Source organism: Ovis canadensis, chromosome 23 (genome assembly GCF_042477335.2).
Source record: "Ovis canadensis isolate MfBH-ARS-UI-01 breed Bighorn chromosome 23, ARS-UI_OviCan_v2, whole genome shotgun sequence".
Lineage (NCBI taxonomy): Eukaryota > Metazoa > Chordata > Mammalia > Artiodactyla > Bovidae > Ovis > Ovis canadensis.
Genome location: NC_091267.1, coordinates 56721763 through 56743546, shown reverse-complemented (window position 1 = coordinate 56743546; position 21784 = coordinate 56721763). Strand labels below are relative to the sequence as shown.

Genomic DNA, 21784 nt, shown 5'->3' with positions numbered 1-21784 from the left:
GAAGTTCAAATAAAGTACCATATATAAGTACTTACTGTCTTTCATTCCCACATCCTTAAAAAACACTTTAGCTCTTCCTCTGTGCTGAGTACTGTTAGATACCTTAATTTAATTCTCACAACCAGGTTATGAAGTGGGTTCTATTACTAATGAAACCTGAGGTATGGTGAGGTTGAGGGACTTGCCCAGGGCTGTAGAGCCAGCATGTTGTACAACCACCTCTCTTAGCTCTTTCAGGTTTGTCTGAATACAATCCTTGGTTGTCTGCATCTGCAGAACACTGACAATTTTGTGCCCGTGAAATTGTCCTTGTCCTTGATACATTTCTCGCCTGTGACTCTTTTAGTCCTGGCATTATGCAGTAAGGGAATACATTCTTGTTGGATGGAAACCAGACAAAGAAGGAACAGACTCTGTCTGTAAACTCCCAGCCCCACTGTTAGGTGAACACAGTCTGTACTGGAGCAATTTGTGAATTAATCTGATTCTGAATTACTCAGAACGACTCAAGAATTTTGCTGCATATTTGAACCTCCTGGGAAATCACACCTGGAATTAGTCTGCTTTGTGGGGAAACCCAGAGCTTTTGGAAATGAACCAAGGAACAAGTAGTATTTGGACTTACTCCATTCTTGTTATACACAGATTTTGACAGAAAGTGGACTACGTGAAAATTTTTCATGTTCCCTGAGCAGCGTAAAATTAACTGCCAAAGGTAGTATGTGGGTGCTGACTGCTTTAACAAAGTACAGTACAAAATAAAACAAGACAAAAAAACCCATTTTTGTTTAAAAAAAAAATTTTTTTTGGCTGTGAGACTTGTGGGATCTTAGTTCTCTGTCCAGGGATTGAACCCAGGTCCTCAAGCAGTGCAAGTGCAGAGTCTTAAACATTGGACTGCCAGGGAATTTCCCCATTTTGTCTTTAGCTGAATTAGCCCCTGTACTTTGATTTTACATCTGGCTCATGTAGACTCACAGTGATCATTTGATGAGTAGTCCTTTCTTAAAATGACCTTTGATAGCTCTGAATTAATTTCAAAAGTAACTGAAAAATTAGCATGAAAGAAGTAAGTAATATTTTTACAGAAATATTTGTGTAAACTGTAGCTGCATAGTGAGCCTGTTTTATATGGTTGTAAAATTAGTATTTGATATCAAACTAAGTAGATCTAAAAATATCTAGCGGAAATACAAAGGAATTACTATCAACCTACCCTTTTATTGGAAGGCTTTGTCTGATGTAAAACCTTGATTTAGGTGTTTATAAATAGGATTGTGTGGCAAGTTAAAAAATGATATGTGTTCTTTAAAAGGGTTGGGAGGGTAAATGTTATTTAATTATTGGTGACAACAGCATTTTCTCCTTGGTCAGCAGGCTGAAAGGAACGAGAAGTACACACATTCTGCTTCCTCTTTTTGGATTAAAGACCTCAAACATGCCTGATTTTATATGGCTGTTTGATTGACATTAACTTCTATGGCCTGAAAATTTGTTTGTGTGTCCTTAGGGTAAATTGTGTCTACCCATGAGTTGTTACTTCTGAGTGTCAGTACTAACAGAGACTGGTAGTGAGATATCGATGATGTGATAAATAGTTAAATCTCCAGTTAGATTTCATGTATCTTCCTATGCAGACTGGAGCCATTATGGCAACTCCTCTGACTCTCTCCCCTGTCTCCTCTGTCCTTTCTCTCTCTTCTCTTCTCTGTCTGTCTCAGATAATATTTATTACCAAAATGGCCTTTCTGTGGTACAGTCATAGATGTCTTAAATACTGGCAACATTGATTGACCATAGGACACAAAATTTATAATAAGTAGTGTTCCGTTGTACAGTTCTTACTGTATTTGAAGACCAGTGACAGTTGTACTCTGTCTCGCAAAGGATTTCAGAGTAACCAAATTATCTGACATTAAACATGTTATTCCTGAAGGAACAGAAAATTTACCTTTCAAGTAATTTAAGCACTTAGATAATAAAGTAGAAAGTTTTCTTAATAATTTGCCTTATCCAGGGGCCAGATCAATTTGCTTTAATGAATAGCTTGAATTTTAAATGTTTTTAAGATGAAACAATTTTTTTTATTTTGATAGGATCAAAGTGGGAATGGGCTCGACTTTTATTTCCTTTTCAAAGTACCTTTATTCATTTGTAGAAATCGTTTGTTGTATTTTATATCACAGACAGATACAGAGAAGAATGTAAAAATAACTTCATACTCTACTATCTAGTTATAATGACTGTTTAGAATATTCTTCTAGACATCTCTTCCTATATGTACATGATAGAGGTGATTTACCATTGAGCATCGTTTATGTGCTGCTCTTAGGAGTACGTGCATCTTTGCATAAATGACAAACTCGGCTTTAAGGAGTCAGCCAGGCTGATGGAAAGGGTTTAGACATGAAGTGGAACTTTCCAGGCAAAAGGACATCATTGTGAAGTGTCAGAGAGCAAGCTGTTTTTGAAACTAACAGAACAGCAGGATGCCAGCATGGTGTGTGTGAGGGGAAGGTGTAGGAATTGGAGGGGAACAAGTGATGCCAGTTCTCTTTTTTAATGTTAGATCAATGATTTTGTTTTTCTTTAATTTGACTCTGCTGGCTCTTAGTTGCAAAGTGTGGGGTCTTCATTGCAACCTGTGGAATCTTTAGTTGCAGCATTTGGGCTCTTAGTTTTGGCATGTGGGATCTACTTCCCTGACCAGGGATCAAACCCTGGTCCTTTGGATTGGGAGCATGCAGTCTTAACCACTGGACCACCAGGGAAGTCTGGTGCAAGGGCTTATATGCTGTATTAAAGATTGGATGTAGGTCCAGTTTCTCCTCAAGGAAAGAAACATTTTTTTCTGAAATTTTCTTCTGTTTCACAGGGTCATTCTTCATTTGCTGTTTGCATGTAGTTTGGCAGGGAAATGTGAATGCATATATACATTTCATCAGTTAATACATCATTTAATTGAACTATTTTTGTAATCATATCAGTAGAGTTGCACGAATAGGTTTGGGAACAGACCCAACTGATGTGTGGTAAAAAGTTCAGCTCCCCTACCAGGTGACCAGAATGCACTGGTGACTCATGTCTGTAGTTGTCATGGAGATCAGTCAGTCTGGTTGCTAGAGGACTGGGAACTGTGAGATAGGTTAGTCAGCTAGATAAAGGCTGATTAAGAGAGCTTCTGCTGTTTCGAGTGGTGTCTTTTAACGTCTTCACTCAATTTGGTAGAGGTTTTACTATATTTGGCAGATGTTTAAAAGAAAAATTCGGTATCAGTAAATATGGGTATTTACTTGGTGTTGTGATAATTACCTAATGTCTTTTGATGATTAGTGTTTGTTAATTTTTTGTTAGAAGTTTACTGAAATGTAATTCACAAACTTTACAAGTCAACACACCATTTTAAAGTGTGTGACTCATTGGTCTTTGGTATTTTCACAGAATTATGCAACCATCACCACGATCACTTTTAGAACATTTTTGCCACCCCTGAAGGAAATCGGGTGCCATTAGGTATCTTCCCCATCTTCCACCCTGTCAGCCCCCAACAATTCAGTTCAGTTCAGTCGTTCAGTCATGTCTGACTCTTTGTGACCCTGTGGACTGCAGCACACCAGGCCTCCCTGTCCATCACCAACTCCCAGAGTTTACTCAAACTCATGTCCATTGAATTGGTGATGCCATCCAACCATCTCACCCTCTGTCATCCCCTTCTCCTCCCACTTCAATCTTTCCCAGCATAAGGGTCTTTTCAAATGAGTTAGTTCTTTGCATCAGGTGGCCAAAGTATTGGAGTTTCAGGTTCAACATCAGTCCTTTCAATGAATATTAAGGAGTGATTTCCTTTAGGATGGACTGGTTGGATTTCCTTGTAGTCCAAGGGGCTCTCAAGAGTCTTCTCCAATGCCACAGTTCAAAAGCGTTAGTTCTTCAGTGCTCAGCTTTCTATATAGTCCAACTCTCACATCCATACATGACTACTAGAAAAACCAACCATAGCCTTGACTAGATGGACTTTTTATGGCAAAGTAATGTCTCTGCTTTTTAATATGGCATCTAGGTTGGTCATAACTTTTCTTTCAAGAAATAAGTGTCTTTAATTTCATGGCTGCAGTCACCATCTGCAGTGATTTTGGAGCCCAAGAAAATAAAGTCTCTCACTGTTTCCACATCTGTTTGCCATGAAGTAATGGGACCAGATGCCATGATTTTAGTTTTCTGAATGTTGAGTCTTAAGCCAGCTTTTTCCTTCTCCTCTTTCATTTTCATCAAGAGGCTCTTTAGTTCTTCTTCACTTTCTGCCATAAGGGTGGTGTCATCTGCGTATCTGAGGTTATTGATATTTCCCCTGGCAGTCTTGATTCCAGCTTGTGCTTCATCCAGCCCAGTGTTTCTCATGATGTACTGCTCTGCATATAAGTTAAATAAGCAATATACAGCCCTGATATATTCCTTTTCTTATTTGGAACCAGTCTGTTGTTCCATGTCCAGTTCTAACTGCTGCTTCCTGACCTGCTTACAGATTTCACAAGAGGCAGGTCAGGTGGTCTGGTATTCCCATCTCTTGAAGAATTTTCCACAGTTTGTGGTGATCCACCCAGGCAAAGGCTTTGGCATAGTCAAGAAAGCAGAAATAGATATTTTTTCTGGAACTCTCTTGCCTTTTTGATAATCCAGCGGCAATTTGATCTCTGGTTCCTCTGCCTTTTCTAAAACCAGCTTGAACATCTGGAAGTTCATGGTTCACGTATTGTTGAAGCCTGGCTTGAAGAATTTTGAGTATTACTTTGCTAATGTGTGAGATGAGTGCCATTGTGCAATTGGTTGAACATTCTTTGGCATTGCCTTTCTTTGGGATTGGAATGAAAACTGACCTTTTCCAATCCTGTGGCCACTGCTGAGTTTTCCAAATTTGTTGGCATGTTGAGTGCAGCACTTTCACAGCATCATCTTTTAGGACTTGAAATAGCTCATCTGAAATTCCATCACCTCCACTAGCTTTGTTCGAAGTGATGCTTCCTAAGGCCCACTTGACTTCATATTCCAGGATGTCCAGCTCTAGGTGAGTGGTCATACCATCATGATTATCTGGGTCATGAAGATATTTTTTGTATAGTTCTTCTGTATTCTTGCCACCTCTTAATATCTTCTGCTTCTGTTAAGTCCATACTGTTTCTGTCCTTTATTGTGCTCATCTTTGCATGAAATGTTCCCTTGGTATCTCTGATTTTCTTGAAGAGATCTCTAGTCTTTCCCATTCTGTTGTTTTCTGTTTCTTTGGGTTGATCACTGAGGAAGACTTTCTTATTTCTCCTTTCTCTTCTTTGGAACTCTGCATTCAAATGGGTATATCTTTCCTTTTCTCATTTGCTGTTCACTTCTCTTCTCTTCACAGCTATTTGTAAGGCCTCCTCAGACAGCCATTTTGCTTTTTTGCATTTCTTTTTCTTGGGGATGGTCTTGATATAATTTATATTTCAAGTAGAAATAAACATTTTTTTATGTGTTGGGACAAACTTTAGTTTGGTCTTCTTGTTCTGTTGCTCTGTCATGTCTGACTCTTTTAGACTCCATGGACTGCAGCATGCCAAGCTTCCCTGTCCTTCACTATCTCCCAGAGCTTGCTTAAACTCATGTCCATTGAGTCGATAATGCCATCCAACCATCTTGTCCTCTGTTATCCCCTTCTCCTCCTGCCTTCAGTTTTTCCCAGCATCAGGATCTTTTCTCATTAGTTTGGTCTAGTATAATTGAAATTTGAGCTGTTGTTTTGTTTCCCTTTAAGATCATTTTCTATTTAGAGTATCAAATTTATTGCAAGTGTATTTTCTAGAATATAAGATTGATGCCTAACTTTGCTTGTTGGACTCCCATGGTTTTATTCATAAAGGTTTTATATGACATAACTGCTTATTTTCTTGAGAAACAAAGTTCATGAGGCAGTTTTATTGATGTGAAGATTGTGGCCTTCACATCTGTGGATAACTAATAAGCACCTTGCCTTGTGGTTTGGATTATTATCTGGGGTAAGCATTCATGAGTAAATAGAAATGGATCTTAGGAAAATGAAGAGTTGTGAAAGGGAGCAGGAATTAAAGGTAAACAAGTCAGAACTTTCCTTAATTCAGCCATCGCTGGTTGAACTCTTGCTACGTATGGACTCTGCTGGGCATCAGGACACAGTGCTGCCTTGAGAAATCTTGTTGCAAGAGAATTACCGTTATAAAATGAGTAAAAAGAATTGTTGCTTCATTAGGAATCTTAACAAAAGGCTGCACAGTGAAGATGTTATGTAGTTGAATAGGAGGACAGAGCCTGAACTTGTTCAATCAACCACTTTCTTTCCTTGTTTTACTTTTTCCTTCACGTAGGTTTTTAATTCAGACACTTGGTCAGTCCTGAGGCTCTCCCTTGCTTGCTACTTACGCAGCGTAGCAGATAAGCACACTGTAGCAGTGGAAGGTATTTAAGAAGAGTCTCTGAAAGGATCTTATAGTGAATACAGTTTATAGGTTATAACAACATTTAATAAAATTATGAAAATTTCCTTTTTAAAATTCTTCAACTCCTTTATCCCTCTAGCTACTCTGGAACCTTCCACTTACCCCAGCCCACCCCAGCTCCTTCCCTGAAGGCACACTTGTCCTTCACCTTCTCTTTCCTCTGCATTTGTTCTTTCATTTCAACTGATATCTAGATCCTCCATTCCAAAGGAGTGTCCAAAATCAGGGTGCTGACATCTTGTTTCCTTTTCCCTTTCCTTTTCTTCTTCCTTCACATTGGTCCTGGGTCTTTCTGTTGTCTCGATTCTGCTTCTCAAAAACATTAGAAACAAGGGCTCCTGTGCCTACGGTGTAGAAAGCCAAACTCTGACAGTGGGTGTTCACAGCAAAGGATTTATTTGCCGGCGCCAAGCAAGGAGAGCAGGCAGCTCATACTCCAGAGACCCACACTCCCTGATGGCTTTCAGGGTTTTAAAAAATGATGTGAGGGGAAAGGGTTGAAGGCTGCACAAGCAGCTGGTGGACCTTCTTCTGATGGGTTGTTGTGAGGTAATGGGGTGATGTTCCAACCAGTGTGGGTTTTGCATGCTGCGGTCAGCGTGTGGTCACCATCCTCTCCCTGGGTGGGGGTCTTAGTTTCTACAGAACATCTTACAGGTATGCATCAGGGTCTAACAACCTGTATTCCTTCAGGAGGAGCTCGGACAGTAAGGTGACTTGCTTATCCTAATCATGAACTGCTAGAGCCTGCTCTTTGGAATTTGGGGAAGGCCTGGAAGACTAAAGCCTTCTTTTTTCCTCTATAAATAAGAATTGGGACACAGGGGCTTTTGTCCCCGGGAAGGCCCCACAAGGTTTTGGTTGGATTCAGTCCTATTTTTTCTTTGATGTTTCTCAATCCTGAGGGGAACAGGGGGCAGGACAAGAAGGGGAATAAAGTTTTGTAGAGAGAGAGAAGCAAGAGAAGTCAGTTTTAGGGGGAATTGGCTTCTGCTGGACTGGCAAAAGGAGAACTCTTCTTAGATAGTGGGGAAGAGTGATGCTGTGTTTGTGTATATATATAGGTGGCTGGGGATAAGGTAATGCATCCTATTCCGTTAGATTTTATGAATAAATCATTGGAATCATAGTAACAAGGCCATGTCCACCAGCCTGTCCATTTGCATTGGTGGCATGGTGACTGTGTGAATGTGTCTTACTTACTCTAGTATGAGATGACCTTCTACCCTTTACTTCTGTGGCTGCCCCCCTACTTCACATTCAAGCCCAGAGAGGTAAGATAGGAGAAAATGATGCTTTTAGGGGTGTGGCATAAAACTGGAGCCTGGGCACTGGCCCTAATTTAGTACATGCTTTGGACAGAAATACTCCCTCTTTACTCATGGCACCCCACTCCAGTACTTTTGCCTGGAAAATCCCATGGATGGAGGATCCTGGTAGGCTACAGTTCATGGGGTCACAAAGAGTCGGACACAGTTGAGTGACTTCACTTCACTTACTCTAGAGGCAGTAGTACCTGTTTTCTTAAACTTATTTATATGAAATAAGTTTGGTTTATTAAACTTGGAATTTCATTTTTCCTTCAGCATGGCTAATTAGGTAGTTAATACCAATGTAATAAAAATGAGCAAGACAATTAATAATTGTATTATTTGATACTTATTAAGCTGTTTGCAGATTCATTCTATTACTATTATACAGCTTACACATGAACTAAATTGAATAAATTTAAAAATGGATCAACAACCTGTAATTGTGAAACGGGCTTAGAATCTCATGGTATGGACCAACAGGTGTGACCTTTAATTATGATTGCAGGTGTTGTTAGAAGTGTCCACTCTTGTTTTTGCAGAGGCCATTAGATACCAGATATGATTTTACCTTGGAAAGGGAGGTCGGCAGCATGCTTAGAGCAAAGGAACTGGCAAAGAACTAAAGGAGATTGTGAAACCTCTAAAATTTTCATTTAAGGAGGTTGTTTTCTGTTTTAAGTTCCTTTGTTCTGGACAGGACATGGGCCTTTTCAAGAGTGGGAGATTGGGAAAATTCTGCAACCCATGACAAGCTGTAAAAGGTTGCTAAGGAGATTCCTTTGAGCAGGGGCAGTATTTAAATGCTCTGTTACTGAACTCTGACTTTAAAGGGAGGAAATGAAAGGAGGAGGGTGCTTTTATTTCACTCCTTTTAAATTTTAGGAAGCATGCAAAAGCAAGAGTCTTCTTTTTCCTTAAACATAGAATCACTTAGTTTGGATTAAATTAGTGTGGTGGTATATAGTATAACATTAAAATATTTAAGTATAGGACATTGAGAAAAGTGCATGAATCATTAGGTTATAGCAGCTTCATGAATTTTTACACATAGTGATAATATTGAATTATAATGACAGTTAAATATACTCTATTATTATATGTCTTTGAAAAATACTATCTTAAAATATTCAATTTCAAGTGACGATCAAAGTGATAATTTCAAAGCATTACAGGTTTTGTTTAGTTTTTATTTTTAAATTGCATGTTGCATTTGCTCACATTCTTTTGCAGTCTCCTGCTTGTTAAAAGCTAGAGGAAGAATTTCTTCCAGGAAGGCAGGAATCATTTTGTTTGCAAATGGTTTAGAGCAGTGCTGTCCATTAGAAATATAATGGGAGCCACATGAAAAATAAAATGAATCAGGTGAAATCAATTATCATAATATATTTTATTTAACCCAGTATTTTTTTTTCTTGTTCTTTGTATTTATTGAGGGGTAGATTTTGGTACAGATTTTTCTTCAGTGAGAAGAATTCTTAAGTTGTCTTAAGAATTAAGAAATAGGACAAAAGTAAAAATTATCTAGGACTTCCTTCTTTTATGACAAATGCCAGAACTGTTTTTCAGAAGTTCATATATTTTTTGTTTTTTTTAAATTAACTTATTTATTTTAATTGGAGGCTAATTACTTTACAATATTGTGGTTGTTTTTGCCATACATTGACATGAATCAGCCACATTACCCAGTATTTCTAAATTATCATATCAACATGTAATCGTATGAGAATTATTGATGAACTATTTTGTATCTTATTTTCATATCAAGTCTTCCAAATCTGGTGTGTATTTTAACTTCTCACTTTGGGCAGCCACACTTCAAGTGCTCAGTAGCCACGTTTGGTTAATGGAATAGGGAGAAGAAAGGAAATATTTACAGGTTTGAAGGGACCAGAAAAGTTTTAGTTCTGAATTATCTTTGAAACAATCGTGAGGCTTAGTGGGGAGGCTGTTAACAGGATCTTGAGGGGCTTGGTTAAAGCCTGGTGAAGCAGGAGATGGCTAGTCTCAAAGACACTGACTTGTTCTAGGCAGGTGGGGGAAGGGATCACAGGCGTGAACAGCTGTGCTGGTGGAGGAAGTGATTTCAGGGACCGAGTCAGAGTCGATGGCCAAGCCCTGGAAGAAGCTATGGAGGGCTAGAGTCCTTTCACAACATACATTTCTTGAACACCTGCTGTGTCTAGGCTGTCTTCAGGATTTGGGATACACTAGTGAATAGAACAGACAAAAATCTCAGCCCACAAATATTTGTATTATACTTGGAGAAGATAGAGAATAAATATGATGAATAAGTAAAGGTTAGTATGTGGAAGGTTATGTGTGTGTTGGAGAAAAGTCGTATGGAGAACTATGATGGGGAGCATGGTGGTGGTAGTAGTGATGGTGGTGTGTTTGTACTTTTTAACAAGGTGATTAGCATTGACCTCCCGAAGTGGTTACAAATGATCCAAGTCTTGATGGAGGTTAGGGAGCAAGTATCTGGAGAAGAGCATTTCAGACAGATGGGATGGTACTGTTCTGGTCCTGAGAGTAGGGGTGTACCTGCTGAAATCCCTAGATGGCCGGAGCCCAGTGTGGTGGGAGCAGAGAGTGATGGGGTACCAGACCACAAAGACAGTGCCTCTCAAACTTTAATATGCATACATACCAGCAGTGGTCTAGTTAAAATTAGATTCTGATTTGGTTGGTTTCGAGTAGGAGCCAGAGATAAACTCTCAGGTCCAATGGACCACACTTTGATTAGCAAGGATGTGAGACCTTAAAGGCCATTGTCGGACTATATGAGTATGAGTTTTTTGAGGTCACTGAAGGAATGTGGGGAGACAGAGAAGAGAAGGGACTAAGGGCTAAGCCCTGGGATGCTCTAGAATTAAGAGAGTGGTGAGATGAGGAGACACCAGTGGAGAATCGACCGGAAAAGCAGAAGAGCCATTAGAGGGTCGTGTCCAGGAAACCAAGTAAATAAATTCTATCCAGGAGGAAGAGATCTACTGAATGAAATGTTGTTTAACAGATAAGTAAGATGAGAACTAAGAATTGATTATTGAGTTTGACAATGTGGTGATTAAGACAAGTGGTTTTGGTATAGTGGTGTGGGGGCAAAAGCTGTATTAGAGTGAATTTAAAAGAAAAATTGGAGACAGTAAACAAAGTTTATTGAGGCATTTTTCTGTAAACTGTAGGTTAGTTATCTACTGTATGACAAATAACTCTGAAACTTAGTGGCTTAAAACAGTAAATATTTGCTCTGCCACCGTTTCTGTGGGTCGAGAATTCGGGAATGGCTCTTGTGAGTGCTTCTGGCCCAGTTTCTCAGGAGGTATTAGTTAGGATATTGGCCAGGGCTGCAGTCATCTGAGGGCTCGGCAGGGTTGGAGGCTCTCTTCCATGGCAGCTCCTCCCATGGCTGCTGATGGGGCCTTGGTTCCTCACTGAACAAGCTCCCCAGTTGGCAGCATGGCAGTCAGCTTCCTCCCAGACATGTAATCTGAGAGATCCACAGGCTAGACCGTCTTTGATGACCTGGCTGTAGAAGTAACAGGCCGTCACCTGAGCTTTTTTCTGTAGATCCCAGGGACACTGGGAGGGACTGTGTAAGAGGAAGGGAGCCAGGCGTGGAGATTATTGGGCCACCTTGGAGGCCAGCTGACCCTGGGCAGCAGGGGAGTTGGGATGAAAGCTGGAGAGGAAAGTGGGAGCCCAAATAGTTGCTAGCTTTGGTTTATTTTTTTACTAATAATATTATTATTAATTAATAAAAGAAGTAACTGTATTTGTACCTTGATCCAGGAACAATTCAGCATAGAAGGGAATACTGCTGGTGCAGAATAGAGGGGAGAATTGTCCTTCAGGGGTGGGGGTCGAGCACAAATGAAGGCCCTGGGAATTGGAGTCACACAGGGTGAGGACGGTCCACGCAGAGTAAGGAAGACAGAGAGATGTGTGTGGAAGGTGTTCAGGGCGGTCAGACGGGATGGCGGCATTTGTGAATGTGCTCTTCTCAGGACTGCAGCCCTCACAGTGTCCTTAGCAGCAGGGTCCTTGTTGGTGCTTGGGGGATGGGAGAGGAGGCAGGAAGATGGTGAGGCAGGACAGCGGGGCAGTTGATGGGCTGAGGAAGTGTTGGTGGCTTCTGGGCTGCATTAATCAGCCATGTAAGTTGCAGGATTGTAAATTTAAATGAATTTAAAGCAAGATCAGTTGGTATAGTTTTCCGTTTTACTCCAGCCACATTGACTTGTCAAAGGCAGGTGGTGAGGTGGTGAAGAGTGGGGTTTAAGCAGAGTGTGGTATAGCCAGAGAAGGTGAGAGAGTGAAAAGAGCACAGGATTGGTGATCATAAGTCCTGGTGGGATCAAGAAATGATTAGTCAGATCCTAGAGGGAATAATGGAGAAGGAAATGGCAGCTCACTCCAGTGTTCTTGCCTGGAGAATCCCAGGGATGGCGGAGCCTGGTGGGCTGCTGTCTGTGGGGTTGCATAGAGTCGGACACAACTGAAGCGACTTAGCAGCAGCAGAGGGAATAAACTGGAGAGCCGGAGGGGCACTCTTGAGATGGGGGTGATGGGTAGCCACACTTTTGGGGAGAGAGGAAGTCTCCATATTGCCATGGCGGTGGCTGGCTGAGGTTGGGTGGAAGAGACCTCACTAGAGGAGAGGAGGGGCCAGGGTGTGAAGGGTTCCTTTGACACCACGGAGAGTGGAGGGGGAGCAGAACAGTGAGGCAGCAGGTCACGTCCTGGTGCTGAGAGGAGTGTGAATGTGGTCTGGGATGGGAGAGGGAGAGCTGGAGGGCTTCAAGGAAGAGGCACAGAGGAGGCAGGGAGAAAGTGAAGAAGCACCTGGGAAGCAAGGAGCACGTCTTCCCAATTCCAGGCCAGTGACTGAGAATTGCTACAGAAAGGCCAGCCAGGGGCAGCACTGCCCTCTGGGGAGATTAGACTCAGGTTAGAGCAAGCAAGGAAGGGGGAGGCTCAGAGAAAAGAAGGTACAGGGAACCCCTAGTGTGCTTTACAGGAGGATTCCAAGAGTAGGGAAGAGTGGGCGCTGACCTAGAGGGGGGCCTGTGGAGCCCTGTGGGATGCGAGGTGGCAAGATACGTCATGGGGCCTGTGGCTTCTGTCCCGTTGCTGTCAGTGGAACACAGGCATGGGGGTCTTAGTGCTGGTGCTCTCATGGCAGGTGGGGTGCCGGGGCAGTGGGTGCTGGAGAGGAGTGGTTGGGGCTCCCTGCGATGCTTGCACGTGGGGACCCTGCTCCTCCCTGGCTGTGGAGCCAGCAGCTGCTTAGGGAAAAGATGAGCAGCCCTTCTCTCCTGGGTAATGTCCAGGGTGGTGAAATGAGACATCATTATTTGAATTTGCTGTGTTGGTGAACAGGCTTTCAGAACAAAGCAGCACTGATTTCTGTGGTCTGAATTCTGCCACTTGGCCAGTTTTAAGCTATCAGAAGTTTAACCAGCCAGCTCCAGAGTTCTGAGATTTTGCACCCAGGCTCCTGACCAGCAAGGTGGGCTCTGCTGTACTCCCTGTGCTGTGGGGCTGACTCCTGTCTTCTCTTTGAAGTCTTTTCGCCCCATTGGGAGCTCTGGAGTCAGGCAGGCCTGGGACTAGGGCTAATCCTCAACTCTACTTAAAAAAAAAATTTTACTTATTTATTTTTGTCTGTGCTTGGTCTTCGTTGCTGCTCAGGCTTTTCTCTTTTATTTATTTATTTATTTATTTTTGTATTAACTTTATTTGTTTATTTTTTAATTTTTATTTTTACTTTATTTTACTTTACAATACTGTATTGGTTTTGCCATACATTGACATGAATCCACCATGGGTGTACATGCATTCCCAAACATGAACCGCCCTCCCACCTCCCTCCCCATAACATCTCTCTGGGTCATCCCCGTGCACCAGCCCCAAGCATGCTGTATCCTGTGTCGGACATAGACTGGCGATTCGATTCTTACATGATAGTATACATGTTACAATGCCATTCTCCCAAATCATCCCACCCTCTCCCTCTCCCTCTGAGTCCAAAAGTCCGTTATACACATCTATGTCTTTTTTGCTGTCTTGCATACAGGGTCGTCATTGTCAGGCTTTTCTCTAGTTGTGGCAAGCAGGGGCTATTCTTCATTGCAGTGGGCGGCTTGTCGCTGTGACTGCTTCTCTTGTTGGGGAGCACTGACTCATGGGCTTCAGTAGTGGTAGCACTTGGGCTCAGTAGTTGTGTCTTCAGGCTCTAGAGCACAGGCTCAACAGTTGTAGAGCGTGGACTCAGTTGCTCTGCGGCACGTGAGATCTTTCTGGACCAGGGATCAAACCCATTTCCTTTGTTGGCGGGTGGATTCTTTACCACTGAGCCACCAGGGGAGCCCTCAGCTTGGCTTCTTTATAACCCTTACCTTAGCCCCAGTTTCCTGTCTGTCAACCAAGGATTTTACTCTTTGTCCCGGCTGGCCTGGGTGGCTGTAAGGATTAGAGATAAGGTAGGGAAAAGTGCTTCCACAGCTCCTTGGATGGCAGCTGCTACTGCTAGGGTTATTATCATCATCACCTTAATGTAAAGCTTTTTGCAAAGAATTCACAAACCCGAGTATATACCTGTATTTTCACATGCAGATGCAGGAGAGACTGCAATTAATGTTTTGAAGGGCAGTTTATCACACATCAAAAATGATGGTTTTAATCTATTTAACTTTACTGCTAAGAACTTTTCCAAAGAAAATAACTCAATGTGTGTAAAAATGTAGCAAGAAGATATTTATTTAAAGCACTTTTTAAAAAATTTTATGTTAGAACATAGTCGGTTAACAGTGTTACGTTAGTTTCAGGTGTACAGGTAAGTGATTCAGTTATAAAGCAGCACTTTTTATAAGAGGAGAGTTAGCATCTGTTTAAATGCCTCACTGTAGTAACAGAGGACTCTACAGTATTAAAAATAAATGGATGGAATAGAATTGTTAATGTGAAAAGATGGTCTGTATGGTATAAAACAGGTTATAAAATAGTACGTACTTAATGATCCAATTTTTATTAACAAATATGCACAGGACAAATATAATAAAACTGTTAACAGTGAGATATATATGATACATATATAAAGTTCTTTTGTTTTTACTTTATTTTTTAATGTTGAAAATATATTTTTAAAAAGTTAGGGATTATGCTTCCATTTATTGGGTCATGTTTTTCATTAATTTTTTTTTTCCATTTGACTATAGTTGATTTTTATAGGGGCTTCCCTCATAGCTCAGTTGGTAGAGAATCTGCCTGCAATGCAGGAGACCCAGGTTCAATTCCTGGGTGGGGAAAATCCGCTGGAGAAGGAAATGGCAACCCACTCCAGTATTCTCACCTGGAGAATCCCATAGACAGAGGAGCCTGTCAGGCTACGGTCCATGGGATCGCAAGAGTTGGACACGACTAAGCAACTAAACCACCACTACATAGTTGATATACAGTGTTGTCTGAATTTCTGGTGCAGAGCAAAGTGATTCAGTCATGCATCAGTTCAGTTCAGTTCAGTCGCTCAGTCATGTCCGACTCTTTGCGACCCCATGAATCGCAGCACGCCAGGCCTCCCTGTCCATCACCAACTCCTGGAGTTCACTCAGAGTCGCGTCCATCAAGTTAGTGATGCCATCCAGCCATCTCATCCTCGGTCGTCCCCTTCTCCTCCTGCCCCCAGTCCCTCCCAGCATCAAAGTCTTCTCCAATGAGTCAACTCTTCGCATGAGGTGGCCAAAGTACTGGAGTTTCAGCTTTAGCGTCATTCCTTCCAAAGAAATCCCAGGGCTGATCTCCTTCAGAATGGACTGGTTGGATCTCCTTGCAGTCCAAGGGACTCTCAAGAGTCTTCTCCAACACCACAGTTCAAAAGCATCAATTCTTCGGCACTCAGCCTTCTTCACAGTCCAACTCTCACTACATGTATTCTTTTTCATTGAGTTATTAGGAAATCATGGGAGTATAGTTCCTTGTCCTATACAGTAGGACCTTGTTTATTTTTATATATAGAAGTTTGTATCTACTTAATCTCAAACTCCCAGTTCTTCCCTTACCCCTCTCCGCCTTGGCAACCACACAGTTCTGTTCTCTATGTCTGTGAGTCTGTTTCTGTTTAATAGTTAAATTCATTTGAATCATATTTTAGATTCCACATATAAGCAATATCATATGGTATATGTCTTTCTCTGACTTCACTTACTATGATAATCTCTAGGTTCATTCTATAATGTTCTTTTTGATTTCTTGTATGTTCTGAGATTTACATTGGATGTGTTTTGCTTTTGTAATGAGAGATATCATGGGTGTGTATTTGTGTGTTGGGTGGGGAGGAGGTATGTGAGGTGAGCATACACCTTGTCTTCTTGTTAGTCCCGAATGACTCGAGCAGTCTGCACTGTTTGTCCTAACTCAGGCCCAGTCCTGTGACTGAGCCAGTGATGAGCAGGGGGTGCGGTGAGCTGTGCTCAGAGCCTTAGAGCCAGACCACAGGCCACTAACAGTTTAGCTGATTCCCATAAAGTTCAGCGTCCTTAGGAATTCCGATTATTTTCACTAGTAGAGAAAATCAAAATAGGGCTGTGGAAAGCACCGGTCAAGGTGACTCAAAAGCATGTGAGATACGAGGGAAAGTGAGCAGTTCCAGGCCTTTCTAAAAAGAGATGCTGTTTCCTTTAAAGTCTGTCCAGGAATATTGTTGAATTAGCACAGTCCATGTTCAAGAAACAGGACCTCGTGATTGTCACAAGTTACTCAAGCAGTTAGAAAGCAGGAAATTTGATCTTATGTAAACCAGTGCGTGAGTCACAGTTCAATAAGTACAGTAACGAAGGCGTGAGATCCAGTGTGGTTCTTATATCAGATGACTTCTCAGATAATTAAAATATTTTCTGAAATTTGTTTACCTTGAGCTAAGTAAAAAATAAGTTGCATGTCTTAACAAAGTTATATTTTATTCCATTGTTCAGCAGATGTGAGAGGAAGTCATGTTTTTAATTATGTGTATAGTACTAATAGAAGTGAACATTAGCATTGTTAATTGTGAAAGTCAGGTAATTAAAGGGAGAAAATAATAGACTGGTTTTAGTAAAATAAACAGCCCTGGAAACAGGCGAGACCAGGGAAGAAGTCCTGAGCTAGAGGGGAACAGAGACACCCCCTTCCCCTGCCCTCCATTCCTCCTCCCCCTTTTTCTCCTACTCACCCTCCTCCCTCCCTTCCTGTAGCTCTCTTTCCTTTTCCTTCATTCTACAGGAAAGCTCCTACCCTGTTGGACACCATTCTCGTCATTGAGAGAATAATACTAGACAAGACAGATGAAACTTCTGTTCAAGTGGATTTACTTTCTGTTATCTATAGATGATAATATGCAAATAAATGTATATAAAATAATATGTGGCATTAAGTGCTATGAAGGAAAATAAAGGAGACCAAGGGGATAGACCATACGTGGATGGGGGTGGAGTGGACAGAGAAGAGAGGGTGTATTTTGGAAGTGAAGTCTCTTTTATGGTGACAGTGGAGCAGAGATCGAATGAGGTGAGGGAATAAGCCAGGCAGGAGAGAAAGCGAGTGTGAAGACCCTGCAGGGAAAGGTTCCAGGTGGTCACAGAAGGTCAGGGAGGCCAGTGTGGCTTGGCGAGCTGGCGATGAGGTCAGCCAGGTAGCTGCTTGCCTGATGCTGCAGGGCCCAGCAGCCATGGGACATGCTAACCCAGCGAGCTGTGTCTGTCACAGCAGCGAGTGCTGCTCTCACTGGTACAAACACAGATGCGCCTGTGCAGCAGAGATTTATTGCAGGCCTACTACATATTCCCTCTTACCTAGGAATAATCCAGCTGACAGATAATATAATTGTATTATTACATACAGGTCACTTATCTCGATAACTGGTAATGCATGAGATTTTTAATCGCATTTCTGAGTTTTTCTCTTATTGCTGATTTGTTGTTGGACATTTGTTTTGTCCTCTAGGATTGTTAGCAAACAATGTGATTTAAAAAACACATAAAATGTACCACCTTAACCCTTTTTAAGCTTGCAGTTGAGTAGTGTTAACTGTGTTCACATTGTTGTGCAGCAGGCCTCCAGAATATTTTCATCCTGTAAGAGTGAAACTCTGAACCACTACCAAGAAGCCCCCTTCGCACAGTCCCTGGCAACCACATTCTACTTTGTGTCAGTATGAACTTGACTGTTTTAGGTACTTCATATAAGTGGGATCATAGAGTGTTTGTCTTTTTGTGATTGGCTTATTTCATTTATTATAATGTGTCAAGGTTCATTCGCATTGTACCATGTGTCAGAATTTTCTTCCTTGCTCAAGTTGAATAATACTCCCCTGTATGTATAGACCACGTTTTGTTCATTTATTTATTGGTGGTCACTTGGGTTTATTCCCCACCTTGGCCATTGTATCAATAAATAGTACTACTGTGGATTTAGATGTGCAACCATTGGAGAGTTTTGAGCAATATGATCTGGTCTGTCTTTTTTTTCATAAAAACAGACTGCACTCTGGTTCTTCTCTTTCTCAAGCAGAGATCTTGTGTTTATTTCTACAAATTGTCTGACATTCAGACATATGAGGAAATAAATGATGGAACTAAACACTGAGCTGCAAACCCTGGAGGCCATTAAGTGACTTGTGTTGTGTCAACTCACACATGTATTGGGTTGGTGGTCCTTTACCATTTGGGCATCACAGACCTCATTGTGAAAATCTGAAAAACATGGAACTGTGTGCAGAGTTATAAAACAGAATGAAATTAAAACTCTAATCTTTTTTTTTTTTTGAACTGCCCTTTCCTTCTTAACTGAAGAAAGGAAGGGGTTTTTGCCTCATCTCGGATGTTGCTGTCTGTGTGCCCTAGGATGCTTTCAAATGCAAAAAACAAAAAGTAGGTCAGCCTTTTATGTCTGTCTGTATGTGTATGTGTGTGTGTGTGTTCATAGAAGCACATTTACATGTACACATATACATATTATCAAAGGGCCTGGAAGCAGTAGGGGCACCCTGGTATCACTGAGCACTTCTGACCACCTAGATCTTGGTTTCCAGACAGCCTTCCCCACTAAAAGTAGCCAAGGTTCCTTGGAGAAATGGCAGATCCCAGGGCTGGAGCAGGAAGTGATAACAAATTAAAATTTGAGAATTAGATTGTGGTGGTGGTTGCACAATTTTGTAAATATACTAAAAATCACCAAATAGTATACTTTAAATAAGTGAATTTTATGGTAAGTAAATGACACCTCATTCAGGCAGTTTAAAAAAAGTTATAGGACTTGTCAGAAGGACTCAGGAGTTAGCTTGAATTAGTTCCCACTGGAATCTGGTTGTCTCAGTATCCCAATAAATCCTGAGAGTGAATTAAATCTGCTAGGGAATGAAACAAGTATGAGTGTGTTTGACGTGTAAATAAGTACATGAGTAAACAAATGGGGTAAGGGAAAGTTCTTCTTTCCCCATTTTGCCAACTAATAAATGCAGAAGGAAGAATGGACAGAACATCATCATTTCCAGACATGGTGGTAGTAGCTGGCCGAGGCAAGAATCACCAGTGATCATTAAGGCTGTGAAAGTCTGATGAGGCCTATGATGTTGGCATAGTTACAGAGGATTTTCCCATATATTATATATTGATTTCAAATGGAAAAATAGTACACTGGGGTAATCTGGCAGAGCTACCTTAATGTGACTGTGTTTATTTTCTATTGCCGTGTAACAATGCCCAGGAAGATATTACCACAAATATAGCAACTTAAAATTACCTTATAGTTTCTCTGAGTCCAGAGGCTTGGGTGTGGCTTTGCTGGGTCCTCTCTCTGCTCAGGGTCTGGTGCAACTGGAATCCTGGTGTCAGCTGGGGCTGGCCTTTCTGGAGGCTTGACTCTGGCAGGTCCACTTCCTGCTCTGGAGCTTATTGGCTGCATTCCATTCCTTGTGGTTAAAGATTGACAGCTGCTCTATTTTGCTGGCCATTGGTGGAGGATACCCTCTGCACATAGAGGCCATCTCTGCTTGTTTGCAGGCAGCCTCCCCAGCATGGGCACTGGCTTCCTCACAGGCAGCAAGGTGGAACATAATCGCTTACTGTAGAACATCCTGCTGTCTTTGTTCTCTTGGTTACAAGCAGGTCACAGGTCCTGTCCACGCTCAAGGGAGGAGGGCACACAGGGTATGAACATCAGAGGTTGGGGCCACTGGGGCCACCTCAAAGTCCGTCAGCCACAGTATCAAAGTTCACATCACCAGTATTGAGACAGACCAGCACCTGTGCCTCCTTCCTATGGAAAGGGACACTGCACCACTTATCAGGCATCCTGCTGGGTGTGCAGAACCCAAAGAGAGAGTCTGGGCTGTGCTCCTCCCTGTTTTCACTGGCAGGCATGACAGAGGAACTGCCCCAGGGTAAAGGAGATTGACGAGATACGACAGCAGATGGAATGTGTGACCCTAGGTTAGGAGAAGTAAAGGCCAAGGACATATTTGGGGACAGCTGGTGAAATTTGAGTATAGACTGTGGATTAGATTGTATCAGTGTTAAGTTTCCTGATTTTGATAATTGTACTGTGGTCCTTATTTTTAGGAAATAAACACTACAATATTTGGAGAAGACTGGGCAATGATGTATGTACTTTACTCTTACATGGTTTCTAAAGATTGTGTGTGTATTTGAGAGAGAACATAAAGCAAATGGGGCAAAATGTTAACTGTTGAGAAATGTGGGTGAAGAGTATTACAAGAAAGGTTAGGACTATTGTTGAGACTTTTTTTTAAGTTTAAATTTATATGTTCAAGAAAACTCAAACTGATTTAAATGCTAAGGGTGTTATTGGCTCAAGAGCTGGAAGTCCAGAGATGTGGGCTTTAGGGTTGGCTTGGTTTAGTGACTTAGCCGTCTTAGGAAATAGCCAGGTTCCTTCTGTCCTTTCCCTTTGTAGCCCACAGGGTCTGCCTTGTCCTGAAGCTGGTGCTCTTAAGGTTGTAAAGGTTGCCAGGAGCCGCTAGGACTGCCTGCTTTTTCATTGACCCAATAAATACCCTTGCCATTTATGTCAGTTCAGGTTTTTTGCAAGTTTTCATTTTGACATAATTTTAAACTTAAAAGTCTCAGGAAAAGTCTAGAGAATTTATGTATTTCTTTATCTGGAGTTACCCAACTGGGAAGTTACTCCCAGTAAACCTTTGTCTCCAGCTGACTTGGATATTGTGACCTGCCTGTTCCTGCCTGCCAGCCCTGATAATAGATAGAGGATTCCAGTGTGTACCCTTCCGGGGTGTGTGTGTGTGTGTGTGTGTGTGTATAATATGTGTTATACATGTAGGGAGTTACACATATTGCTTTGGAAATACCTTTTTCACTTGATTCATTGTAAATATTTTACATATCATTAAATATCTGATAATATAGCAGTTATGCATCATTAACTTGTAAGGCTGTACATTTATCCAGTTTTTTAGGGTAAACAATGGGATTCCAGTTTTTTTTATATTGTAAGTAATTCTTTGGTAGATCACAAAACACTGTGGAAAATTCTTAAAGAGATGGGAATACCAAACCATCTTATCTGCCTCCTGTGAAACCTGTAGGCAGGTCAAGAAGCAACAGTTAGAACTGGACGTAGAACAATGGACTGGTTCCAAATTGGGAAAGGAGTAGGTCAAGGCTGTATATTGTCACCCTGCTTATTTAACTTGTTTGCAGAGTACATCATGAGAAACGCTGGTCTGGATGAGGCACAAGCTGGAATCAAGATTGCAGGGAGATATATCAATAACCTCAGATATGCAGATGATACCACCCTTCTGGCAGAAAGTGAAGAGGAACTAAAGAAACTCTTGATGAAGGTGAAAGAGGAGGGTGAAAAAGCTGGCTTAAAACCCAACATTCAAAGAACGAAGATCATGGCATCGGTCCCATCACTTCATGGCAAATAGATGGTGAAAGAATGGAAACAGTGACG

General features: G+C 41.6%; 1 protein-coding gene and 1 non-coding gene across 4 annotated transcripts in view; both read left to right on the top strand.

Moving 5' to 3' along the window:
- SPIRE1 (spire type actin nucleation factor 1) overlaps positions 1–21784 on the top strand; it is a 142026-nt gene that overhangs the window by 23064 nt on the left and 97178 nt on the right. The window lies entirely within an intron of this gene.
- On the top strand, positions 15052–15124 carry TRNAC-GCA (transfer RNA cysteine (anticodon GCA)). The gene has a single exon. It is a non-coding gene; the product is annotated as a tRNA-Cys (tRNA).